The sequence below is a fragment of the Amia ocellicauda genome, chromosome 12, assembly GCF_036373705.1.
Source record: "Amia ocellicauda isolate fAmiCal2 chromosome 12, fAmiCal2.hap1, whole genome shotgun sequence".
Taxonomy (NCBI): Eukaryota; Metazoa; Chordata; class Actinopteri; order Amiiformes; family Amiidae; genus Amia; species Amia ocellicauda.
Genome location: NC_089861.1, coordinates 40,790,461 through 40,805,516, shown reverse-complemented (window position 1 = coordinate 40,805,516; position 15,056 = coordinate 40,790,461). Strand labels below are relative to the sequence as shown.

The following is a 15,056-nucleotide window of genomic DNA, read 5'->3' as shown; positions in this document are numbered from 1 at the left end:
TGTGTGTGTGTGTGTGTGTATTTTATTAATTCTATACATTAAAGCACAAACAAATCATATATACATATATTATTTATTACATATGAGTATTCACAAATAGTGCTTCACTGTGTCTCTCTAAGAAAAGTGGTGTGCATGTCTTTAGTGTCTATTGATAAATAAAACCTAACAAGATATATATATATGTTTGTGTGTGTGTGTGTGTGTGTAATGGAATGAAATGCAGTATATTCTTAAATATGATACATGTTAAGGCTACGTTTGAGCATTCACTAATGTAACAAATATAATAAGTACAGTGCTGGTCAAAATGTACAGATATAATTCTATACATTTCACTGTTGTTCTCTATTGTCTATTGATAAATATAAACTAAAGAGATATAGGTATCTGTGTTTGCTAAAATATATATGTAATGACATGCAATATATGTAAGTCTATACATTTCTTAATTGATTTTTTCTTACCTTTTTATTTTGCAAACACAGTATCATCCTAAGCCTAATCATAAAACATATAAACTAAAAACACATGTGGGTTCAAATCCCACTCTGAGTAAATATTCATATTTCTTTTTAATTTACTAAAACAGTATCATAAAACATTGTAACCTTAAATATATATAAAACGTTTATTTTTCTTATTTTTTAATTTACTAAAACAGTATAATCAAACATAATCTAAAATAAAATATATATGTGTATTTACAACTTTTTTTTTTCTTAAATGTATACAATATAATCTTGTATATATATAAAACTTTTATTTTTTAAATTTTTTAATTTACTAAAACAAATCATAAAACATTTTAACCTAAAATAAAATATAAAACTTTTATTATCTTATTCTCTATATAACCTTAAATATATATATATATATTTAAAACTTTTCTTATTTTTTAATTTTAAAACAGTTTCATAAAACAATATAACCTAATATATATATATATAACTTTTCTTATTCTTTTTATTTACTAAAACAGTATCATAAAACAATATAATCTTATATATATATATATATATATATATATATATATATGTATTTAAAACTTCTATTTTCTTATTCTCTATATAACCTTAAATATATATATATATATATATATATATATATATATATATATATATATATATATTTAAAATGTTTCTTATTTTTTAATTTACCAAAACAGTTTCATAAAACAATATAACCTATATATATATATATATAACTTTTCTTATTCTTTTTATTTACTTAAACAGTATCATAAAACATTATAACCTAAAATATATAAAACTTTTATTTTCTTATTTCTTAATTTTCCAACACAGTATCATGAAAACAATATAACCTTAAAAACACAGTTTACGCTATTAAACGTTACATCTCCACACCAGCAGGGTGAGGTGCACTTGGACACTCACCATGATGGATGTCACCCTAACAAAATGGCTACCATCTTACCAGATGACCTATGACCTTACAAATGGCCGATATCAGCCAAGATGGCTGACATCCAAAATAGCCGATATCATCCAAGATGGCTGACAAGGGAGGGTCAAATGGTAACCCAAGGGGGGTGCTGGGAAGGAGAGAGGAGTTCCCGTTCAAAGGTTCATAGGGAGGGCGGGACTTCCAGCTGTCAAAATAAGTGATGCCGCCATCTATACTACTTCTGTGGCTGTCTGTGGCTGGACCGGAGGGTTGGACCTGGGTTTCTCTTCATTACGAATACATCTTTCGCTGCCCAGGTGCCCACATGCCTGACCTGCTTTTCAGCTGGATCACAGCTCTGCCCCAGCAGGGTAGAGCATCCAAAAATGGTACAAACTCATCCACGTATTGCAGTGTTTCCGGGAGAGCTGGCATACTGAGCGAGAAAGTCAACACTGACAGTGTGGCGAGAGACATAATGTATGTGCTCTGTAATGTCATTGCTGTCAGGTGAGAGATTTCTATGATGTCATCGCTGATATAGCAGTGAAGTGAGAGGAAGAGGAAGGGATAGCACGTGTGTGGGCTCACTGGCTGCCTCAGCTAGAATGGGTGAATGAGAGAGTGCAGGAACGGAACGCAGGAAATATACAATTGTATGTGACAGGCCGCTGTCTGTCACGGCACGGCTGCTGCTGACGTCTGCTGATGAGGTGCTCATGTGCCACAGCTGTGTTGTCACTCCCTCGCTAACAGGCTGTGGACTCACGGTTGCGGGCAATGAGCACCGAGGCGATTGTGACGTCAGTGGCAGCTGTGCCTTCTCTATTTAATCCCTCTCCTTCCCAGATGGAGGCAGCTAACCCGCTGAGAAGGAGGACTGACACTCCCAACCCTGACTGCCCGGAGCACCCTGTTTTGTGTGGATGTTTCGTTTTGGTTGTTTTTACCCCTTGTATTTTGTCCCGTTTACCCTGTGAACCACAATAAAGCCCGGACACCAACGGAACCAGAGATTCTCTCCATCCCTGTGTCTGGCTTTTACATTGTATTATGCATATTCTGAATCGATTTGTAATGTATATTCATGATTTATTGATTGAAAGAGTTCTGTTTCTTCTGGCTAAACTTGTTTGCACATTGAATATTGAATTGTAGTGTCTGTGTGTGTGTGTGTGTGTGTGTGTGTGTGTCACTAGAAGTCCAGCACACTATCCATTGTGGCACAGAACCACAAAACTGTACGACGAAGATACTCTTCTGCATGCCTGCAGATGACCGGGCGTCTCAGCGTGATTTGAGAAGTAGCATTTACAGTTGTGTTTTTTAAATCCCTGTCTCGCTGATTTTGAGACGGATGGAAATGATGGGTTCTTCTATTTGGTAAAATGGCTTTGCTCACTCGAGAGGCAGCCAGGTTAAGCGGGCAATAATGCACAAGTAGCTCTGTCTTGCGAATCTTGGAACTGTCCATTGGACGTACACGGCGTCAGTCGTCAAGAAATGTCAAACAAGGAATGCCCACAACGATGGTGGGATAGAAAGCCACGGGTGCAAAACACAACGGCTTAGTAGTCCATGGCCTTAAGTACAAGGCCACCTGATCCAGCTGTTCCCGGAGATGCAACTGACACGGAGGGGGACTGGTACAGTGACAGTGGCTAGGAAAAGAAGCAGCGTATGAGGTCTTGATAGTCAAGCAAGGATTTGGGACAAAGTTGGCATTCCAGAAAAGTAAGAAGTGAAGGCATCAGCGAGGCACTTGACTGCAAGATACCTCTGGCTGTCACGAGGAAGCCCAGCAAGCTCTAAGTTTCATGAAGTGAGCACTGACTCTGGTGGGACTCGAACCCACAACCTTTGAATGACCACTGCCCTTTTCACTAGAAGTCCAACGCGCTATCCATTGCGCCACAGAGCCACGCAAGACATTTGTCACCATACTGTTCTGCACGCCTACTGATGACGGGGCATCTCAGCGTGCTTGTATAAGTAGCATTTTCAGATGTGTTTTTTAATCCCTGTCTCGCTGATATTGACACAAAAGGAAATGATGGGTTCTTCTTTTAGATAATGCGGCTCATGTTGACTTGACTGTGAGGGGAAGTATTTGTCAAGCACACTGTCTGTGTCTGTCTGGCTGTCTGTGTGTGTCTGTGCTTGTGTGTGTGTGTCTCTGTGTGTGATGTGGGACAGTGCCCTGTCTGAGTGCCAAATATATTTTATTCCCACCATTGTTGCAGCAAGATTGTGTAACCCATATATGAATTTAAGCTTTGTGTATGGCTCCGGAGAGGACAGGTACAGTAGTTCTGTGCAGGTGATTTTTAGAAAAACATTTTCATCCAAGGACATAGAAAGAACATAATGTAAGACACAGGAGACGTGTGTGTTAAAATTTGAGGTACCTCATTACCATCATCTAGTTGCCCAGAAACCAAAGGGAGTCCTCTTGTATATGATAGCAAGTTCTTTAGAAAAACTTTAGATGTGTCTTGCCCAGTGACCATCTCCGGAGCGCTTCGTTGTAGCTCAATAAACTTTTTTGGTATTATTTCAGTTAAATCAGGTCCTGATTATTCCTTGTCCGCCTGTTTATTGAGGGAGTAAAATTTGTCCCTATTAGTGCGTCTGTGTCTGTGTCTCTGTGTGTGTGTGTCTGTGGAGGGTTGACATTTTTGATATCCATAACATCAGAGCAGATGAGCTGAACATGTTTCTCATTATGCACACTGGGCACACTATATTGAATAGCGATAACACTACACACATATGAACACCAAATTATTGCTGAATCTATAGTTATGTTAACTCTGAAAATGATAAAATGATCATCTGAAACACACAACAATAAAGCAACGAACATCATTCCACAAAGCAAAGCGAGCACATACAAGGATACTGTAAATTGTAACTGTACGCATACACTAATGTACAAGCACAATGACCATGAACTCAGACCCAATTCTTGGTGGGGAGGGTTTAAGACTAGAAAAGTCACTGGTGCCATCACTGGTATACATTGATTACAGATCGGGCCCTGTGTTCAGTGTGGCCACTGCTACCTACCTACATACCAGAGGAGGCTGGTGCATAGAGGTGCGAGAGAGCAGTTCTGGATCAAACACACCTGCTGCTGCGCTCTGCTCTCCAATGCGCACTGCAGGTCAGTCTCAGGACCAGACAGTGCGCAGTAAGTTGACCATTGAAATACTCTTGCTGTGCTGGATTTTATTTCTGCTATGACACTGACAATTTGATGAATGGTGATAGCTAGTTTAGGGTTACCATACATCAGAGGAGGCTGGTCCACAGAGGCAGAGGAGGTTGCTCCTCCTCTATCTTTGAGTGTTTAGCTGTTACTGTTTCTTCAGTTATATTTGTACTATATTACCTTGTTATAGTGTTAAAATGTATTTTCATTTAATAGTGTGGTTTTTCAAAGTAAATACTTTTTATATACATTAATCATATTAACTAAAACAAATATGATTTTCTTTTTAGTAAAAATAATACTAATCGTTAATGTTATTTATTGTTTGTTATTGATTGTTAAAAAAATATGTTTTAGCTCACAAGTTTTTGTGTTCTTTTCTTGGTAAATCATTTTAGCACCTTTTTGCCATGTATTGAACAAATAAGTGCTGTTTTTTATTTGACCTATTTGTATATATTTGCACAGTATATAATGTTACATAAGGGTCCAGGGATTGAATGTTACACTCATAACTTATTGTTCAGACATTAATACATAGATTTTGTTTTGCATGTAAATACTTGTTTGACGTCATAACACTTTGTTGTAAAAGGTACTTCTTAACATACAGTGTTAAAGATGCATTCTAGTGATGTTGGGGGGAGTTGTGTACCCATTCTCTCCAGTCAGGCATTTTCTTTATTTTTGCATATTAAGGGGACCCTATTTTGTTCACTAATACCATTCCCTCTTGCACTGAACACATGCTCAAGGAATGTGTCCATATTGAAGCACTTTTGGGGGTGAGGCGGGTGGAAAAGTTGTCTGTATTGTCTTGTGTTCATGGCAAGAAGGCATCACCGTTGTCTATTGTGTTCATTTTAAAATACATTTGTCACTAGCAAATGGTAGCAAATATGGTGGTACATTAATGCTGGATTGTTATGAATAGCCCAGCTTATCCTTGTAATTTGCTTCAATCTTGACTTACAAACTGAGTTTTTAAAACCAATTTTAAAAGCATGCCCCCAGACCCCCCTAGCAGACCTCTCTGTAATAATCATGGCCTCCTTATGGCCCCCGCCCCATTTTCAAAATCCTAGAATCAGTGAAATGATTTTTGTCCTGTTTTTCATGTTGTACAGAATTGATTTCTTATTATCATGGTTGTACAGTAAACTGTCCAATTTATTAATTCGGGACCGTTTAGCCTGGAGCTTAGGCTCACTCAAATCTTCCTCTTGAAAGTGGCGACTGCAGACGATAGTATGAGGGGTTATGCTGAACTGCTCACACCAAATATTTTGTATCCACTTTTTGAGAGTATCTTCCATGGTAGGGAAAGTATGAAAAGAAAGCTCAACACGTAGTTGAACTAGAGGAAGCCTCACGCAGTGGGACATCTGATACCCCACTCCCCCGCTGTTATTGTGAAAATGGTGCGGTCGAAACACTTGGCCAGTCAGATGTGCGGAACACACTGATGTGCATTTTGCAGCTCAGCAAAGCGGAAACTGACTAGCGAGTCAAAATGCCTCACCAAAGGCAAAAATCAGGGGACAGAGAGGAAAAGGAATCGAAAGAAGCAGAGAGGCAATGGCCATATTTCTTGCAAAGCATGAACACCAGGTATGATAGGCGAAGCTGAACATGGCAAAAGTGAGGAGCTGGTAGACTCGCAAATAAAACGTCAGCTAGAAAGCTTAACCTTTAAGTAACGTTAGCACATTCACTTCACTAGATAAGAAAAAAAAACACTGCTTCACTGGCCATGAGAAGGGCTGTGTACCAACCCGGTATTAAACGGGCCCCGGTGCTAAATGATTAAAGACTGTAGTATTGATGAGCTCCGACGTTACGGTTCTTTTGAACGTGTCGGTGTCATTGGAAATCACGCAGCTGCAGCCGCTGCTCTGCTCTGTCGGACTGACACACACACAAACACACACACACACACACACACACACACACACTATGGCAGGGATGGCGAACCCGTAATGCAACGTCTGAATTTCAGTGTGAATACATACACAATAAAATAGCACCTTTCCCAGTAGCTAGAAATACCACGCAATAGGCTGCTATGGGTTAGATCATGGGTTTTCAAACCGGTCCTGGAGTACCCCCTGCCCTGCTGGTTTTTGTTCCAATTTAGGTTTTAATTACTTAATTGAATGGTATATTGCTTTGTTAGGTCAATTAAGGATTCAATTAAGCAATTTAAGACCTCAGTTGCAGTGAACATTTTGACAGGGTTCACATCGCAAAATGTGAGACAAATTCACCTCCATTTGCGATGTATTTTCTTCATCGATTCGCTGATTCTGCGATGCATTAAAATACGTTTTTCCGTCCCAAATCAAGCATCGAAAATGCGTATAAGCAATGCTGAGGTACCTCCCCTTTAAGATACGCGTATTTTTTTTATTTTATTGTGACGCCCGAGAGGCGGCCCGTACTCCGTGCCCTGTTACACGAATCCCGTCCCTCATTGGCCAGCGGGTCTGTCACTCATACAGGGCAGGGCTGTAGCTTTCCAATTACACCAGACACGCCCATATCCGAGTACTTGGCTGCGCTGTGGGTATGTGTGAGAACAAATAATCACCACTTTTGATAATTGGTAGACCAATTTAAGTTGCTAATCAAGCAACTCGTGTTGCTAAGCAAAATTATATTTGATTAGAATAACTACTATGCAAATTTGAGACAACAAAATGTACGCTGCAGTTGGAACAAAAACCAGCAGGGCAGGGGGTACTCCAGGACCGGTTTGAAAACCACTGGGTTAGACGATTGCACTGACTCCTTTTTTCACACGCAAAATTACATCGAGAGCAACAGACATGGACGGTCACTACTACTGAGTTCAGGCAATAATTACTATGCATGCTATTTAAAGTCGTTCACATTGTCTGGCAAACCCAGCGGATTGTACATCACGCATCACACTCCCCTCACACAGACGCACACAAAGAAAGATATAGAGAGACACAGAGAGAGACAGATAGGGAGAGAGAGAGCGCTACAGTAATTAACGGAGCACAAGAGGTGGCCGCCGAGGCCACACAAAACACGACAAAGTCAGCACAGTTTCCAAATCGACCCTATTATTTAAAATATATTCAAACTCGGCATTTACGTTTTCAAAGGAGCACAATCTGCCGGTTGTCGTGGTTGGATCGATCCATAATAATGCTAACAATGTTCCAATTTACCAACTTACATAGCTAGCTAGCGTTAACTAATTTTACTCAGATCAGTGTAATGTGTGATGCGCTGCATCACTACACTGCATGCTAACGCCCGCAGTTTCACGCAGCAATGACGCAGTGACACAAATGGAACTGGCTGGCACTTATTCTGCTCGGTGATATTCTTGGTTGTTCCATGGTGGTGCTAAAGTGGGGCTGTAGCCTAACCAAGCCATACCCCGCCGCCACCCCTGACGCTGTGCAAGATTTCTATGAGGGCAATTATTGCTGTGAGTGACCTAGACAGATGTCATCATGGGCAGACTCTCTCTATATATATTTTTTTCACAATAATTCATATTGTCTTGTGCATCATAATAATTGTAACCAGGTGGCTGATGTGTACACTCTACCCTTGGCTAAATTACTGACCATGCCACTCGTTTCGCCCAAATAGTTTTAGATATAATGCGCACAACTCAGGTTTCCCCCTACAAGATCTTTTTAATCAAATAAAAGTAAGCAGAGACCGGAATAAATTGTACAAAATGTTTAACAGTTTATTACAAGCAAAAATCCAAGAATAAAAGCAGGATATGCAATAAACGATTCAATAATTATTCATCTTAAATGCCACAGGCGAACTGGGGTTAGTGAAGTAAAATAAACAAATAAACCACACTACAAACCAAACTCTAAATGTGAAAACAAATCGTGATCATTGTAACAACTCAACTCCAAAAAAGAAACCATTCAAATAAGAAACCCCAACTACCCGTTCACCAAGTGGCAATTAGACAGATGACTTTTAAAACTATTGTACGTTACAAATCATAATATAACAATAGTTTAAAGATGGATAAAAACAAAGAAAAAAATACATAAAATCCATTGTCAGCATGATTAAACAAAAGTTACCTAAAATGCAGTTTAAATCCAGTTACCTCGGGGAGGACAGGTATGCAGAGCAGCTTCCTTCATCCAAATCCTGTCACAGAAAGTTAGATGAGTTGGGAGCTGTGAACACAGGTGGGACTTGATAGGGGTGGGACACTTTCCTGGTTTTCTTCTATTTTTACCCCTGTCAGAGATCCCAGTTTAATACTAATGTCTAATCAGATTAATCTGTGTCCCAGTCTCCCTCTTTCATATGATATGCAAGTATTACTGATGTAACAAATATCATTTTATTTTCTAGAAAGGGGTGAGGTGACACATTAGCTGACTAAAGTAGGTAGAAACTTTTTTTTTTTTTTCTATGTACTATTTGTCAATAGTGAAGTCATGCTGGATTCCAAGACATGTCTCAGGCTGCCCTCTGACAGAGAAGGAGCTTATTAAGGGCATGTGTTGTGTGCAGGGTATTGTTATTGTTGTATTGCTATGACCAGCAGTACATATTGTGATATTGTGGAGCAGTGTAGCACAGTCACTCAGAGATGGCTCACACTCTGGGCCCTCATTCACCACAGCCCAACACTATAATGGGGATCCCAGACTGACGGGTAGTGGCAAAATAAATCAGTTTTCTGTTGGTCTCAGTGTAGGATGTTGTTAAAATACACTGCACTGCTGGGTTTACAGGTCACAGTGAGTGTCTCTCCTGGCTGAACAGATTTCACTGATGGAGTCTGAGTCACAGTATACTGTCCGGTGGATTCTGGAAACGAAGAATAAAAATAATGCTTACATATATATGTAATATACATGAAAACAATCTGATTTGGTCTGTGAGTTTGATGTGTGCCTGTTTAGATATTACAAAGAAATACATACAAAATGGAAATAATAAAATCAAAATAATTCCCACCCTGAGTGCAGAGTGTCCAGATGAACATGGTGATGAAAGTCATTGTTGATGTGTATTGTGTTGGCATGAAGGGCAGCTGTCGGTCATGAAGTGTTAAACTCACAGGCTGTAAACACTCCCAGAGCACTGAAGCATGTGCTGCCGGTGCCAAGTGTCTCGTTGTCGGACCTGCTGCATGGATTCCCCAGATCACCGCTACCTGTCACCCCTGTCTCAAGTTTTGTGGTTTCCCTTCTAATAATTTCATTCTTTTCTTTCTTCAAATGTACTTAAACCAAGGAGTACAGTTTTTGAATCATTCAAGACGATTTTATTAATTTTCCTTTTTAAAAAAAAACTGGTGGTTCAGTTAATTTGCTACAGAAATTCGATACCCTCTCAGTAATGTTGTGTAGATTGCTAAATGGAGAGTCTTTGACAGCATAAACATATTAACTGTGTAGTGGTGCACCTCAACAGCTTAACAAGCTTTCCATTTCCATTTTCAAAATAAGAAGCAGAATGTGCTCACAGGGCTCCCCAATTATTGACATTTGAGGCCAGAGGAGTAAATTGATGCACATTGAATGTCATATTTTTTTCTCCATAAAGGATCTGAACACGAATTACAAATTCTACAAGGATAAGGGCAGCAAAATGAGTATCCCGCGTATCAATTTCACTTTCTAACAATATATGCATTGGTTGCACAAGCAGAGCAAATTGAGCATTATTTAAGAAGCATCTTTCAATCACAAAGGCAACATGTTCCCTATGACCCACTGGGCTTTGGAAAGCTGTTCCTCTGCTCTATATCGGACCTCCGGATCATTTGTTTGTTGCTAATTGATTGGTATAAGCCCCAGGTGTGTACAATCCCCCAGGAAATTATATACTAGGCTGCAATTTAGTGCGTATCCTGCACTTGTGTTGCAATCTGACCCAAAGGGCAACACCTTTGAGTTACTAACTTAATCCTGTACCAATGTTTACATATTAGATAACTTTCACCATCTGCTGTCAGAGAAACAATGCACTATGTTTGGCAAAGCACTACGCTATGTACAGAACACACTTATTCCTGGGTAGCTGCTGCCATGCTGGAACAGGCTGGCACACAAAATCAGGCGCCTGCAAAACAGTTTATATGTTATTGCTCAACTGTCATAAATTGTAGAATACATGATCTCGATAAAAGCTCAGACATTTATCACACAGGGCAAGCCAGCTAAGCGATGAAAGGAACCATAACCATTTAATGTGCCTTTTCACAATTGCTGGCGCTCAGCCGTGTTCAGCCAGCATTAATGACACAGGCCACTTGTCTAGAACGGCAACATGAATTGAGCACCATCAGAGTAAACAGACAGTCGCAGTGCGGGGGCTTCTGTAGACTTTCACAATTATCCGAATTTACTTTTCTCACTTGAATTCTGTGCTCTCTATATTATCGCTGGATCCAGGGGACTGGGGACAGTGCTGGCTCAGTACCGGTACACTGTGTGTGTGTGTGTGTGTGTGTGTATGTGTGTGTGTGGGGTGGCGGGGGGGGCGTGCTGGGAATCCCAGGTGCTGCTGTCTTAGACCGAGGTGGAGCCCGAGTGGTAGTCTGACGTCACCTTCTCTGTGGCACTCGTCACTTCCTTAGTTATTGTCATCATCGCCGCTGCTGGGGAAACTCTCCACTTTAAAAGTGTCATTGTCCTCACCATACCTGGAGAAATAAAATAAAACGGTTCAGAATGGTTACTGGAAATCAGGGTGTGTGCCCTGCGCTGAAACCAAACACAATAAAGGACGAGAGTGAAAAGGAAGAAAGGGAAATAAGGAGAGAGAAACGCTCACCTGCACCACAGCTCTCCAGGGTCGACCCATAGTGAGCGCCCAACAAACCAAATGGCCCATCCCTAGCTCCATAATATCACTATCTATATCATATATGTTTGCTTATATATTGACTTAAATACGGTGTTGCTTATTTATGGTGTATGCAACTGTGTTAAAGGATTTATGTACAAGGTTTCTTCAGTTTAATCCAGTACCCCCCCCCTATACCAAATGGCCCATCCCTAACTGCACAATATCACTCTATACGTTTACTTGTATTTTAACGTAGCTTATTTATGGTTTATACAACTGTATTTAAGGATTGATACACACATTTTCTTGTCTTTTGGCTTTGTTTTAGGATTATACTCACGTTTAATGATGCTCTGGTCACTCCACAGACTGCCTCTGTTGTCTGCTGCAAGTGGTACATTCGATTACATCTTGACGTGCGCTAGTAGCGATCGTTTCCAGTACATTTCTATATAAAATACTACCGGAGTTAGGCTGGAGGACACAAACCGAACGCAACCGCTGGCACATTGTCAGTTGCACGCATTCGTGAAACTAGCGCACCGAATAGCGCACCGAGGAAAAATCTGAGGATTTAAATCGTAACAGCTGTAAAACGTAAGATAATATGCACTAGCCACACGGACTAGTTCTAGAGAATCTGTACTGGCCCGCAGCGAGCTGCACTAGCCATTGGCAAGCGGGCTCGCGTTAAGATCGACCCCTGTAGTAGAACAGTGTGTCTCTATGGTTACCTATGTAGAAGCCCCAGTATAGACCAGTGTGTCTCTGGTCTATTAGATGGACTGTATTATAGAGTTAGACTTATAATTGTCACATTGTGCCAAATGTTGTGTCAAACGTAGTGAGAAGTCTGTTAATTATACAGTAGTCAAGCTGGCTTGCATTAGTCAGTCACTAGTCAGTGGGAACTGTTTCTCTTTGGGTCTAGTCCAGTATGGTCCTGCCTATGACTAGTCTATTGTTGAATGGATTGTTGTTTTAATGAGGGCTGAGATTCTAGTCCAGTTGATGTTCTACTCTCAGACTTTTGATTTTAAAATGTACTTTTCACGTTGTGCCTCAGAATGCTCAGGAGTATATGAATCAGATGTGAATTGATAATGAAACAATGATTGGTAAAAATCGATGAAGATCGATGGTTCCATGTTTATGAAATGTTTTGATTCTTGAAGGCAATGTCACTCAATGTGTGTGACTTCTTAATAATGAGTATTACAGTTCAGGCCAAATGGCAGCTGGAATTTGAATACTCTGTATTTCATGTGTTTTAAGTGGTATTGTTCAAATACAGCACATTTAGAAGCCTGAATGATGCAGCAAATTGACAAAACATTGAGTGACAGTGAGTGCAAATTAAATAAGAAATAACAAAGTTTGTTACAGTTTTAAATAATACAAATTGACAATATTTTCAACAATTTTCTTTTCCTGACACACTGGTCTATACTGGGTCTACTACATAGGTAACCATGGAGACACACTGGTCTATACTGGGGCTACTACATAGGTAAACATAGAGACACACTGGTCTATACTGGGGCTACTACATAGGTAACTATAGAGACACACTAGTCTATACTGGGGCTACTACATAGGTAACCATGGAGACACACTGGTCTATACTGGGGCCACTACATAGGTAACCATAGAGACACACTGGTCTATATGGGGCTACTACATAGGTAACCCAGGGCTCTACAGTGTGAGCGTTATGCTCGAATTTGTGAGTGAAAATAATGTTGTGCGAGTGTGAAATACAATTTGGGCGCACAGTGCATATACAATATTTGAACTCTATAAGTAAATACTACATTGACAGGATTTTGATAATAATTATATCTTACACTAATCATTATTACGTTAGAAAATGTGGGAAATGTAGTTCGGTTGTGGATTGTCGCAATTAACCGAGAAGGCAATGAAAACTACAAGAACCGTGAATGACGTTCATGACCCAGTGCTGCAGCGGTACATTTGGTACGACATCCAATCACCTACCATCTGGCGTTAGCCGCCTCGTCATTAAAACACACTTACAGATACAGTAGTACTCAGCGACAGCGGGGCTGCCAACGACTTAGCGATAAAGTTGATTAAAATCGAATAAAATCTTAAAATGTAATTAATCGTCGATTACTTGGGTCTACCTGGGGCGCAGCTACTAGAAAAAACCTTGAGAGAGGCAACAGCTTCACCCGTGGAAAGTAAAGGAGCACTTTACATTGAATTTACACTGGAGAGTTTGCTGCAACATGTGCACGGGTGAACTCACACGGTGCGGGCACAATGACACAGAAAACTGAAGAGACGCATTGGAGCCGATGGCAGGATGGAGACATTCAGCTGGTACATTTCTGGACCGAAAACTTGTCCATTAAGGATGGCACAGTGGACCCGTTTAAACCATACAAGTACTCAACCTTTCTGTTACTTGAGTTACACCTAGTTTCTTTCTTACGGTGGCCCTGAAGTGCAACTGCTGAAAAAATAAAACAGCAGCTGCGAGATTTGCAGTGGCTGTGAGATTTGGAAGTGCTGAAAAATTTATTTTGTAATAATTATCTGAATCTCAGCCAATGAGTTCCTCATCCACCTAACAGACACTCATACAAGACAGTGTCCTAGTCCTGCGCTCTTGTTGGGAAGGATATATCACAAGAACCATCTTAAATTACCCACTGTTCTAAAACTTACTATATAAGGACCTACCTCGCTCTCCTTGTTTGTTGGGTAGAAAGATTGTGGTGGTTTTGACTGTGTTAATATATATATATATATATTTTAAGGATTGCTTGCGTTTTTGATTTGGACTCTTACTGAGAACCCTAATTTTGTGATTGAACCTGGACTGGCTGAGGACCCACTGCCTACTGATTTGGACAAACACTTTCACAATGTCAGAGAAGCCTTTGTGTTTGATCACTTTGTAAACTTAAGTGATGGTAACAAAGAAGGAAACCTGGACCCCACCGGACCTCACTTTCGCAGCCCCCCAGCTCCCCCGGACCTCACTTCATCAGCATCAGGTCTATACTGGGGCTTCTGCATAGGTAACCATATGTAACGAGGAGTTAATAAATGTCCTGCTGTTGTAGGGGTTCTAAGCTAGATATCTTGGATGGATGAGAAACTAAAGGATCTAAGTCCGCGCCCCCAACACAGTTTGTCCCTATACCCCCCAAATTTGAGGTATGTGCCCATCCTGCGTTATATATTTTTTTACATACCGAAGTATAGCTGTGACCTAATTTGGCAAAGTAGGGTTCAAGATTTAAATTCACAATGGCTACCTGAACTAACAGTAATGGGGCACACAAAAAGTAAACAGAGAGGATAACTAAACTATTCCTACCCTCCCGAATCTTACAGGACAGGCGAGACACCCCTACACCAAGATACTTATACAATAGAAAAACTATGGTCATGCTATGCTTCAAAGAAAGAAAATGCTATTGCTGCTTACTTGCGTTTTTCCCTTTTTACCTTCTCTGATCACAATGCTTTTTGACAAAAACACAGGTGCAGGTGTACCCTGCGCTATCCTTTGCCCGAGCTTTGTCCAGGAAATCTCACTGTAGTCATCTTAGTTCAACGCGGGCTCTCC

General features: G+C 40.3%; 1 non-coding gene across 1 annotated transcript; it reads right to left on the bottom strand.

Annotated features, from left to right (window-relative positions):
- Positions 1-3,240: 3,240 nt before the first annotated feature.
- On the bottom strand, positions 3,241-3,331 carry trnar-ucu (transfer RNA arginine (anticodon UCU)). The gene is given in 2 exon segments: positions 3,241-3,276; positions 3,295-3,331. It is a non-coding gene; the product is annotated as a tRNA-Arg (tRNA).
- Between the last annotated feature and the right edge of the window lie 11,725 nt (positions 3,332-15,056).